General features: G+C 40.9%; 1 pseudogene across 1 annotated transcript; it reads left to right on the forward strand.

Annotated features, from left to right (window-relative positions):
• Positions 1 to 5422: 5422 nt before the first annotated feature.
• On the forward strand, positions 5423 to 10711 carry LOC309547989 (annotated as a pseudogene). The gene is made up of 3 exons: positions 5423 to 5726; positions 6331 to 6988; positions 10695 to 10711. The product of its transcript is annotated as an uncharacterized misc_RNA (transcript).
• The last annotated feature ends 1286 nt before the right edge of the window (positions 10712 to 11997 follow it).

Below are 11997 nucleotides of genomic sequence, written 5' to 3' on the forward strand. Positions count from 1 at the left end.
TGGCTTATATGGCTTACATGTTCATAAATTTTAAGTTAAAAGGTAGGAGCCAGGTTTTTTTAAGGTAGCGTGGGTTGTAGGTGCCTGGGGCAAGGCAAGTAGTCTGCATCCCCTAATCCCCCTAACTTACAGCAGAGCAGCCAGCCAATAACCCAAGCATAATGCCATTACATCAGGGTTATAGGCTGGTTGCAAAAAGGAGGTATGAGAGGGGGTAAGGGAGGTAAGAGGGGGGGGTTAAGAAAGAGGAGGGGTGAGAGAGAGGGGGGGGGTAGGAGTGAGGGGGTGAGAGTCAGGGGGTGAGAGTGAGGGGGTAAGAGAAAAAGAGTGAGGGGAAGTGAGAGAGAGAGGGGAGTAAGGGTGAGGGGGCTGAGAGAGAGAGGAGAGAGAGGGGGGTTAAGAGTGAGCAAAAGAGGGGGGGTTAGAGATGGGGGTGGGTGAGAGAGGGGTTAAAGGTGGCACCAGAGGTCAGAGTGTCACCAGCGGCCAAATTGCCAGTGAACCCTCAACACAGACCTCATTATGGGCACCCCCCATGCACCTGGGCATCACTCAGGTGTTCCCATTCAATAGGACAGCGCTGCCCCCACCCCGGTCTCTGTTAACAGAAATTAGCAGAGATTAGGCTACAATCACCTCCAGTAGAGATCAGTATGAAATATCCCTGCTCTGTAATAATTTTGTAGCCTCCATGCATCACATGCTGTCCGGCTTAAGAACTTACCCACGTGAAACCTCCAGCCAATGGCGACCCGTGCTGTCCAGGATAGGAACCCGTCCAGCTATAATTTCCAGCCCATGGTGGCCTGTGCTGTCCAGCATAAGTACCCTCCCAGCTGAAATTTCCAGCCAATGGCGGCCCTTGCTATCTGGCTTAAGAACCCGCCCAACAGAAAACTTCCAGTCAATGGTGGCCCAACGCTCTGCCCTCCCAGCCTATAGCGGCAGGATAGGAATTTAAAACTTGGAGAGCTGCAGCTGTTGTGCCTTGGACTTGTGACCCAGCAGACTGTGCTCCTCCAATGATTCAGACCAACAGTGAATGTGATGACAAAAGCCAGGTGCCAGGACGCAAATTCTAGTTGCAATGGCGATCTGGCGCTTGGGATTTGCCGAGTCCTGCCTATATATACATTCTTGATTCTTGTTTTCCTTGACAAAATAAAACACCTTCTTATTCCTTCATTCATTTGCCCTCCCATTCATACAGAAAACATTCTTTCATATATTCTCCTCCTATAGTTATATGACAAATACCCCCCTCCCTTTTTTTTGTCATTAATATTGCATCAATTGTAATAATTCTGTCAACTTTACAATAGTATAGGTTAGCAACACAATTTAAACACTTCATGCCTCCAATAGTGAGGGTGTATACACAGATTTTAAAATATTTATATTAGAATAGATGTAAGGGCTCTTTCACACGGCCGCTCCGTGTGAGAGCTCCGCTGCGGGACTTTTTTTTTTTTTTCCACGGAGCGGATGACATTTCTGTCATCCGCTCCGTATGCCCGCATATCATCCCATCCGTTTGCGGATGATATGCGGACATAATGTAAGTCTATGGGGGTTTGCGGATGTCAGCGGATGACACCGCTGACATCCGATTTTCCTTCCTTTCCGTTTTTTGAACGGAACAAAAATAGGGTTTTGTTCAGTTCAAAAAAACGGAGCAGAACTGACAGGAAGAAAATCGGATGTCAGCGGATGGTATTCCGCTGACATCCGCAATGCCATAGACTTACATTATATCCGCAAATCATCCGCAAAAAAATAGGATGATTTGCGGACATACGGAGCGCCCGTGTGAAAGGGCCCTTAAACAGCTGAAACACAATTTATAAAACATTTGCACAAAAAAAAAAAACATTGCCTCTGTTTTGTAACAGGCAATGTCTCTGCTCAACACAACACCAAGTTCCTCTTTTCTTAGTTCCAATAATAACAAATGGGCTTATTGTCACAATAATTCCAAACATATTTTTTTTTTTTTTTCATAATTAACTTTTCATAACTCAGTTTTTTTTCCAATATGTCCCATTGGCCCCATTCACGTTTTTCCCTTCAAAGGAACAAACAAAAAAAAAAAAAAATGTGTAAACCAGTAATAGCACAAGCATATTAGTATCCACAGGAAATGGATACTTGATGTTTCCAAACCTTCTCTCAAATGATGTTTCCAAACCTTCTCTCAAATATCTATTATGAGTTTATATTATGACTCTTATTTCTGCCCCAGAGGTACTCATTGGGCTTTCAGTCTCCCAATGGTCTGTGATCTGCTGCCTGCCATACCTCACCTCACAATCAGCTTAGGGCTCTTTCACAACATGCATCAATACCCTGTGTTTTAGCCGCATTTATGCAGCATTTTTAAACCCTCATAACTGTCCTTCAATGTCTTCCATTTTTATTAACACGGGCACCACACAGTGCAGTATGTACAGGAGTGGTAGCATTGCGTTAATAATAAAGCAGCATGTTGCTTTCATGAGGCATCGATGCTTGTCAGTCATCTCCATTAATTTTAATGGTAATGAACTGCACCTATAGCATTTTTGGTGTGTTAGTGAAGCATATATAGAGTGATAGTTGGGTGTTGGGAGAGAGGCAGTGGAGGTTCCTGCATTCCAGACTGCACAGGGAAATAATAGAAAGACGGGACAGAGCAGCTCCAGTCACTTCCTGTTTGTTTAGAGCAGCTGTGTGGTAACACAATTTGCTTCTTCTGAGTTTAGGCAAAAGCATCAAGCCAGCCAGCAATAGTGCCAGTGCCAGGCAGGAGCAGAGGCATTGAGCATTATTACCAGAGGCAAAGCTTTTTGTGTTAACAAAATTGAGCTGGACCAAGTGTCAAAGAGATCAAAGTATACAAATTCATCTTGCAAAGAATTCTCAAAAATGTCTGCTATCCCACCACAACCTACCCATGCCTCAAAGGAGATCATTTCCTCTACAACTCTTTCACTTTAAGCACTTCCCATTTTGATGCTTTTTCAATGCAACAAAAACACGTCATAAATGTTATAGGTGCGTTAATGAGCATTGCTTTGTTCTTCAAAATCAATACATGAGCGACCAAACCCTTAAACTCTGTCGCTCCCAATGATCAATAGAAGTGATATGACTCTCTTGACCAAATACAAACATCCTACTAAAATATTGACCGATTGGCCAGAAATTCATAACAGTTTGTTACAAATAGGGTACAGACTGAAAATTAGTAGCCTATTTTTACCTTTCTGCGAACTGGCCCATATCTGCTGATATCCTTATATTGGGGTACATCATGTTGCATAATAGTTATTGTAAATTATATCAGAAGATTCAATAATTTTATAAGAAGTCAGAGGAAGAATTCCCAGGAATGATTTATATTCTCATTATAACAATGTCACCCCAGAGTCCATTTTTGCCAATTCATGATGCATGGATTTACAACAGATGCTCAGCACAGTATCACGTGTGAGCTTTATCTTGCACTTTAAGCAATGTTGGCATTTTATTGACTGTAATGGATTGTGTTCAGGTGATAAAAACGTTTCATAACATGGTTTAAGGATATGTGAAATTTTTAGTGTTGGAGAAATTAGCACAAATAGTCATTAACTCTAGTGCTTTGCAAATAATCCTTTGCAGTAATAAAGTTAAAGTATAACTAAAGGCAACACGTTTCTTAGTTTTGGATAGAGTGGAGAGGGATTAAGACACCTGTCAGGTTTTTATTGCTCTCTGTGCCCCCATTAGGGAGATCCGCCTCTCGATTTGCCTATTTACTGTTATCACTGCAAGTAAACCAAAAATACAAATTTTTACGTTATCTCCAGAACAGGAATAGAGAACACTAGTTTTGGTGACATAAAGGGATTCCCCAACTTTGGAGGGGATTCCTCTCACTTCCTGTTTGGCTATTGGACAGGAAGTGAAGGGAAGTCTCCCCCATGGGGACATAGATAAGGTTCTAACCCTCTCTTAACCTATCCAAAATAAAAAAAAAAATAAAAAAATGTTTTGCCTTTAGTTCTACTTTAATGCAGAATCCCAGACAACCAGCTAAATACACAGCTAAAACGTGAACTGTTTTATCTGACAAAGTATTTACAAATCTGTTCAACTACACTTTAAGTCATACAGTTGTGCCATGCTGTATAGCCAGAATGGACTCCCTAATGTAACTGCAGTCTTCTGTGTTACCTGCTTGTTCACTAGAGCATGCACATGCAATCCCTCTTTACAGCTGAGTTAATTATCCTACTTTCATCCACATTTATGACATACATATATATGAGAGACCCTTGGAGTGAGAAACGTAAACCTGTGCTGATATGCTTTCTCCTAGTTTAACCAAGTGGCTTGCTATGGGGGCACTCGGCAAGGGAGAGGGGCCCAGAGTGCCACCGGGGGACCCAAAAAGAGGAGGATCGGGGCTGCTCTGTGCAAAACCACTGAGCAGGAAAGTATGACATTTTTGTTTATTTTTTTAAATAATATTTTTACGATCACTTTAAGAAAAGCTTCACATTTTGGGACCAGTTCAAATTCATCGATAGCGGGGCTTTTTTTCTTAAAAAATAAGTGCAGGAATTCAACCACAAACCCCCAACCCCCCCCCCCCCCCCACCTTCAAACTGCATTAACTAGTGGGTGTGGTTGATTTTTCTTACAGTGGGAGGATCTTAATCACTTGCCGACTGCCGCAAGTACATTTACTGCGGCAGTCAGCCCCTCCTGGGCAAAGTGACGTAGTACTACGTCGCTAGCCCAGGAGCCTGTAGGGGGTGAGCACGCACCGCCGGAGGCACGCTCCCGCCCCCGCTCATTCCCCTGCATCCCCTCGCGTGTGACCGGCGGGTCCGATGTCCGCTGGCCACTTGCGATCTCCCGCTTGAGAGGAAGAAAAGCAGGCGGCTGATGTAAACAAAGCCTCCTGTCATTCTCCCTGGTGTAACAGCAGAGATCATATGATCCTGCTATGTAGGATCATATGTCTCTGTGGTTACATGAAAAGCCACACCCCTTTACAGTTAAGCCCCGTACACACGCTACGAATTTCCGCCGACCGGTCGTGCGTCTTTTGTCCAGAGTGCGTGTCCGTTGGTTGGAATGTGCTCTAGACTGCACACAAATTTTGTCGTCCGACAAAAGATGACGTAACTACGTCCAACGCTACAAAAGAGGAAGTGAGTTTTTGGCCGTGACCCTTCTGGGCATCTCGCGCTGATTTCGGTAGCATTTGTTTGGTAAACAACATTTCGTTATATTCCGAGACATCGTTTGAGAATCAATTATGATGACCGAGGATTCTACTCTTGCTGTTGGGCTGGGAGTAATTGCTCTAAGCCGAGTTCTTTGCAAGAAAAAGAAAAAGAGGACCTCCTGGACCAAAAATTGGTTGCTCAACCGTGAGCAATTTTCCCACATGTCTTTGCTGCGGGAGCTACAGGAAAATAATCCTGATGACTTCAGGAATTATTTGAGGATGACGGATCCATGTTTTCACCGTCTTCTTGCCTTGGTGTCCCCCTATATTCGGAAGCAGGATACATTTATGCGGGTTGCAATTACTCCTGAGCAAAGGCTAATTGCAACATTGAGATCTTGCAACAGGGAGAAGCCTGCAGGATCTCAAGTTCACCACAGGTATCTCCCCCCAAGCTCTTGGAGTCATCATCCCTGAGACCTGCTCTGCTATCATTAAAGTCTTGCAGAAGGACTATATCAAGGTATGTTTCTTATTTTTATATTACATTCAATGTATTTGTCATGTCAACCTAATTTAGTTTATTTTGGATGTACATCAAATTACAGATGTCATTATTTTGTAACTGCCCTCTGGCCTCATGCACATGGTAGTAAAGCTATATATTTTCCTAAGCATTTTTAAAATTACCCAGTAACCACCCCAGCATCCTCTCCTAGGTGTCCCTAAATGCATAGCCTGTTAACAGTATATTGTATCTGTGTAATTTTCTGACTTTCCCAGAACCCATTATTCCTTTAGAAATTTATACGATTGTGTATGTTTATTTTCTGATGTTAAAACGTTCAGTGGGCACAAGCCCTTAATGATGTTTAAAAGCATAGTTTTACCCACCCACCCATGCTAAATGTAAAAGCCAGCATATACAAATGCTGTAGCTGGTGAATTACAATATTCTGACATTAGGAGGCGAAAATTAAATGTATGTAGATGTCATACCCCAAAATGCTAAAGATTGCCTTCATGTTGTTCTTATCTTAAAGTTGCATAAGCATTTCTCTGCTAAATGTGTGTGTAATAATGTGATGTGCACAAGCACTAATTGTTTTTTAATTTTTTTCCAACAGTTTCCGACCAACGCAGAGCAGTGGTAGGAAGTTGCTGGCCAATTCCAGGAGCAGTGGGACTTTCCCAATTGTGGGGGTACTATTGATGGCAAGCACGTCCGCATCGTCCCACCACCTAATTCGGGATCCTATTATTATAATTATAAAGGTTTTTTAAGCATTGTCATGCTTGCAATTGTCAATGCAAATTATGAATTTATGTTTTTGGACATTGGAAAGAATGGCTGCAATTCTGATGGGGGAGTAATTGACCAAACCGAGTTTGCTCGGCGGCTACAAAATGGCACTCTCAACTTGCCATCCAGGGAGCAAACAATTGAGGGTCTCAATTTTGTTTTCGTGGCTGATGATGCCTTTGCTCTTGGGGAGCATCTTTTGAAGCCATTCCCTCTGAGAAACCTCACCCCCGAGCAAAGGATTTTCAATTACCGGCTATCCCGTGCCAGAAGAGTGGTGGAGAATGCCTTTGGGATTATGTCAAATCGGTTTCGACTTTTCCTGAGCTCCATCCATCTGGCATTATACAAAATTAATCATGTGGTCCTCTGCTGCTGCATTTTGCATCATTTTTTGCACAGGCATGCAGAGACATATGTAAGCTCTCAGCCAATTGAGAGTGACCCTGCCATGCCAGGGCCTACTGTAGAGGCTGAAGCACGTGGGCCTGTCGATCCTATGACACCAATGGAAGTAGCCCGTTCTGGCTTGCCATCCAGAAGTGCCCGTGATGTTAGACAACAATATGTCGACTATTTTGTGGGGAGAGGGGCCGTTTCTTGGCAGCAATTCCTGCCCGATACAGTCTAATTTGTATAAATATATTATTATTTGTGCAATTAAAAAATTTTGCATTTATTCAGGAATGTGTATTTTAATATTTTGGGTACATGCCAAAATCAACATGTTTTTTGTTCATCATGTGTTATATATATATGTGACTTTTGGAGGGTTAATACATTCATCAGTGTGTTTATCTACTGTTGTCTCTCCCCAGCTGTTAAAATTAGATTTTTACCATGTGTGTTTGGTTTACCACTTGCTCCAATAGTGAAATTAGACCTTAACTGATTCACGAGGTCACTATATCGTAATTATTTTTAAGCACCACATGTTTCACTAAAGATAATCCTTATTTTGGAAGAAACGTGTGCATTTGGGTCCATATGTCAAGTATCTTGATTAATATAATGTTTATACAATTGAATATGCAAAATATGAAATATCAAAGCTCTGGGGCATTGCTAGGTGGCCAAAAGACCAGGGCCTTCAGCAACCCAGTTTAATTCGAAAAGCCCTCACACATTGTAAAGTAGGTCACACCCAAGGTCCACGCAATGTTACCTTACATTGATGGTCATTGGCCAGAAGGTCCCCATACATTGTTTGTTTTTTTCTTAACACATTAGTGTAATAACAACTTAGCTCCACCTGTTATGTTGTGTTAATTTATGACATCCTTCTCACTGCCCACCAATGTAAGGAGATGTCAGTGTTATGTGAAACTCGCTCAGTGTAGAGATATAAGTGTTATATATAGGTAATCTAAAGGGAAATGGACAAACGAAGCTGCGATACACTATATATTACATTGATCTCAGTACACTGAGTGCTAGTACCTATCACAATGACATATAGAATCCTATGAGTGCTAGTCCTTAAATAGAACCTGTATATGTGTAGACTGATTGCCACTCAGTCGACAGATATCATTGTGCACTCAGTGTACTAGTGAATATCACTTGTTAGATGGGCACTGGTCCAGAAGGAACACTCATTCTGGCAGGCTGATAATTATACACACAAACTAAAAGCCATCATACATTTTGTGCCACCTTACACAGCTTTAGACCTGCCCCCCCCCCCCCCCCCCACGGCAAGGCAAAGAAATCTTAAAACACACATTGTTGAGTGGAAACATTTTTTATTAACACACATTAACAGGGTTAGGGTTAGGGTGTTGTAAAGTGCTTAAACACCAGACTCTCTTTGGTGAGAACATCTAGATTGCTTTGAATTTCAGGGAACTTTGTTCAGTAGACATGTTAAAAAAACTGAAGAAAAACAGTTCTTCAAGTCTTATTTAGTACTTGTAAAACGTTATCATATGCATAGGACCCTGTATAAAGCTGTATAAAAATGTAGAAAACTTTGGGACACCTCTTGCACATGATCAGTTATTGGCCAAAAAATAGGCCATAAAATGTTTAAAGGACATTGGGAAAAGCAAAAATATCCCAAATAAACACAAAAAAAAAGTAACCTTAAAATTTTGCAAGCAGGTCAACAAAGTCACGCATTTTGCATTGTAAAGCTGTAGCAGCCTCCTTTATTTTAACCAGTTCTGAGCAACACTGCAAAGTATCAACAGTCATCCTGGCAATTGTACAACTAGGAATAACATGACCTGTTAATAAAAAATACTATATATTAAGTAGATGACAAGCAACTAGATGAGGTCATAATATCTAAACATTTGGGGTCAAGTTAATCATAAACTAATTAATAGTTAATACCTACCCTGTGCATTGTTGTGTGTAACCTGCTTGCCCTTATGACACATATACTACTATGAAAGAACACAGTGCAAACATTATGTTCTCTTTGCACTGGTGTCTGTGGCTCATAAACAATTCCACCTGTTGACACAAACAGCTCACTACACCTCTTCCTCCCCCATGGTAATGCACTTTCTACTATGTACATTAGCACTGTATGGTTTCACACCTTGCTAATGTAGCAAACAGGTAGTTCATTTGAAGCATTAAATCAAATACACAAAAATAGAAATACACTAGAACCAACATTAAAATAATACTTACTTGGGCACAAAACAGGCTCAACAACACTTGTTTCTGTTTGGTTCTTGGACACTCTGAATCATGGCAGGGGATCTTGGAGCAAATATTTCCAGATCTGATCCGGCTGTAGGTGACAGATCCCATGGCTCAAATGAGGGAACTTCGGGGACATCTGGAATGTCCATTTTGTCTGAAATACAACAATAGAAGATTAAAGAATTATCCCAAACTCACATATTTTTCGGCTCCCATTTCTAAACATTATGTGGCTACCAACCTTGATGTTGCTGTGGTGGTAAGCTGATTTGCTGAACACTTGACTCCAACATGCTGCACTCTGGACTACTTGCCACATTGCTTTCCTCCATAGTGTTCACATTGTCTTTTGGTTGATCTTTTTCTACATAATAAAAATGTTGCATGTCAGAAAATTCACAGGGGGGAATTTTGCTATGACATGGTGCATTGCTTGACAGCTGTTTTCACAGAAAATATTCTGACATGTACATGGTTACCTCCTAAAAAGTAGGAACATTAATGATTTACTGAGCATAGGAAACGATTATCTTTTTTTTGGGAATGTGTCATTGCATCAGGGACCATTTCTTCATTGTTTTCCTCCAATGTGGATGGAGCAGGTATGGTAGATTCCCTTCTCCTCATATGTTGTCTTTGTTTTATTTTCATTTTTCTTTTTTCCCTATTTAAAGGTGAAAAATACAATATGGGACAAATATGAGTTTGTAAAGAAAATTCTTTGCAATAATATGCATATATAGTTTATTGTGGATTCCTGTTTTTCAATTTAATATACAAATAAATCATAAATATATCAATAAAAATCATACATGGCAATTAAAATTATTAAGTAAAGTTTTCATATACATTAGTATCTATACATTTCTATACAACATACTCCAAATATACCCAATACATATTGCTTAAACACAACTATTGCTTCTTTTCAGGATATGATGGATGTGACCTAGCTGTTCTTGTTCCCGATGTTTCAGATCGGACCATCTTTTTCGGATTTGGTCCTTCGAACGATCCACACCATAAATAGTTTTGAGAGATGAAATGACCTTCTAAAGAATTCTGTCTTTTCTGGAGTTAGGCCTTTCATAATTCTACAGCTTGCCGTCAAAATCGTTTTTCTCCAGTATGGCCACCATCTCAACCATCTCACTCTTGCTCATAGGTGTGGCTTTGGGTTTTTTCTAAGCCCAACCACTGCAGCCTTCACTGCAACTCGCCGATTCTGCCATCTCCTCCACGAATCTTCCGCTGACTCACGTGTCTGTGTGTCACATGCAGCTTAATATTCGGCACGTACACGCCCCTGCGTCAGCGCGCCACTGGAGGCGGAGTTGACGCATGCGCCATCGGACAGATCTGTCACAGGAGCGCGATCGATCGGCGAACCACAGATCATTTGAGCAAACAAAGGTACAACTTTAGATTCGAGCACGGGTTTTTGTGCCCTATACAGCTTATATTGGGCCTATCTTATGTGAAAAAATACATGATCTTTGACTATGTTTTGTGTTGTGTTGTGTCTTGCAGGCATAAATAATGGTTGACAAATTTATGTCACCGTATTTTTTACCTCAATTTATTGAGGAATACAGACAGTTGCCTTGTTTGTGGGTGAAGAGTAAGGATTACTCTAATAAACAAATTAAAAATGATGCTCTGCAAAAATTGGCAGATTTATGTAAGCCATTTTGCCCCAATGCTGACATTCATTATGTCAAACAAAATATCAAATCTGCCCAGCACCTTTAAAAGGGAGCTGAACAAAATCCGGGATTCTGAAAGGTCAGGAGCTGCTGCTGACGATATATATGTACCAAGGCTCTGGTACTTCGAGAGCCTGCGCTTCCTGACAGAACAGTCAGAATCAAGGCAATGCCTCTCTACTCTCCCTTCCACTGCGGCAGAGGGCTCATGTGCTGAAACCCAGGAGGAAGATGTACAGGAGCCAACCTTGACACAGGTATAGCATTTAACAATATATTGTCTGCAATAAAGATAATGATGCTAAACAAATATTATCAAGGCAATAATTTATCCTTAATGTAAAGTCTGTTATTTGGTTAAAATAATCAAACAAACATGACATTTTATATACACTATAACATTATAATAATTTACTAATTTCCTAAACAGGAAAGTGTCAATGTGGAGGAGCCAAGTGGAAGCCAGGCGTCGTCTGAGCAGTCAGGAAGAACACAGCCTCCTGAAAAGAGACGAAAAAAAAAAAAAAAAAAAACTTGGAGGAGGCCACTGCTTTCTTTCTAAGCCAGGCCTCTATGGCCCTGCAAAGAAAGCCAGATGAAGCTGACTCATTTGGCTTTCTCACATCCAATAAATTAAGGCTGATGAAAGAGGAACAGCGCCAAATGCCAGAGGTCCTCTTACTGCAGGTGCTGAATAAAGGTGTCCGAGGAGAAATCCACGGACACACACACACCTGTCAGACTACCAGCCACCCCCTCCACCTCCACCATAGCCACATGGCAGTCAGTGGCAATATGCCCCCGATCCCCACCTACTCCCATGGTCACATGACTATAGTTATTCACAATTATAAATGATTAGAATTTATAATGTGTTTTTTCTGCTAACAATTATTATTTATTTCTAAGTTATTTGAACAGGGAATGCCCTTTTTTTTCTGTTCTATCTTTACAAATGAGAGTATCTCTGTTTATGTTTGGATATATTTATTTAAAAAGTAAATAAAATGGTTAATAAACTACTTGCCTATCTTTATTTAAAAAAATTGAGCATATTGGGAGTAGGCAGCAATATATGTATTATACATTAATGAAAAAATGAATAAAGGGACACATCAATAGTTAGA

This window comes from Pelophylax lessonae (genome assembly GCF_965119305.1).
Source record: "Pelophylax lessonae genome assembly, chromosome: 2".
Classification (NCBI taxonomy): Eukaryota; Metazoa; Chordata; class Amphibia; order Anura; family Ranidae; genus Pelophylax; species Pelophylax lessonae.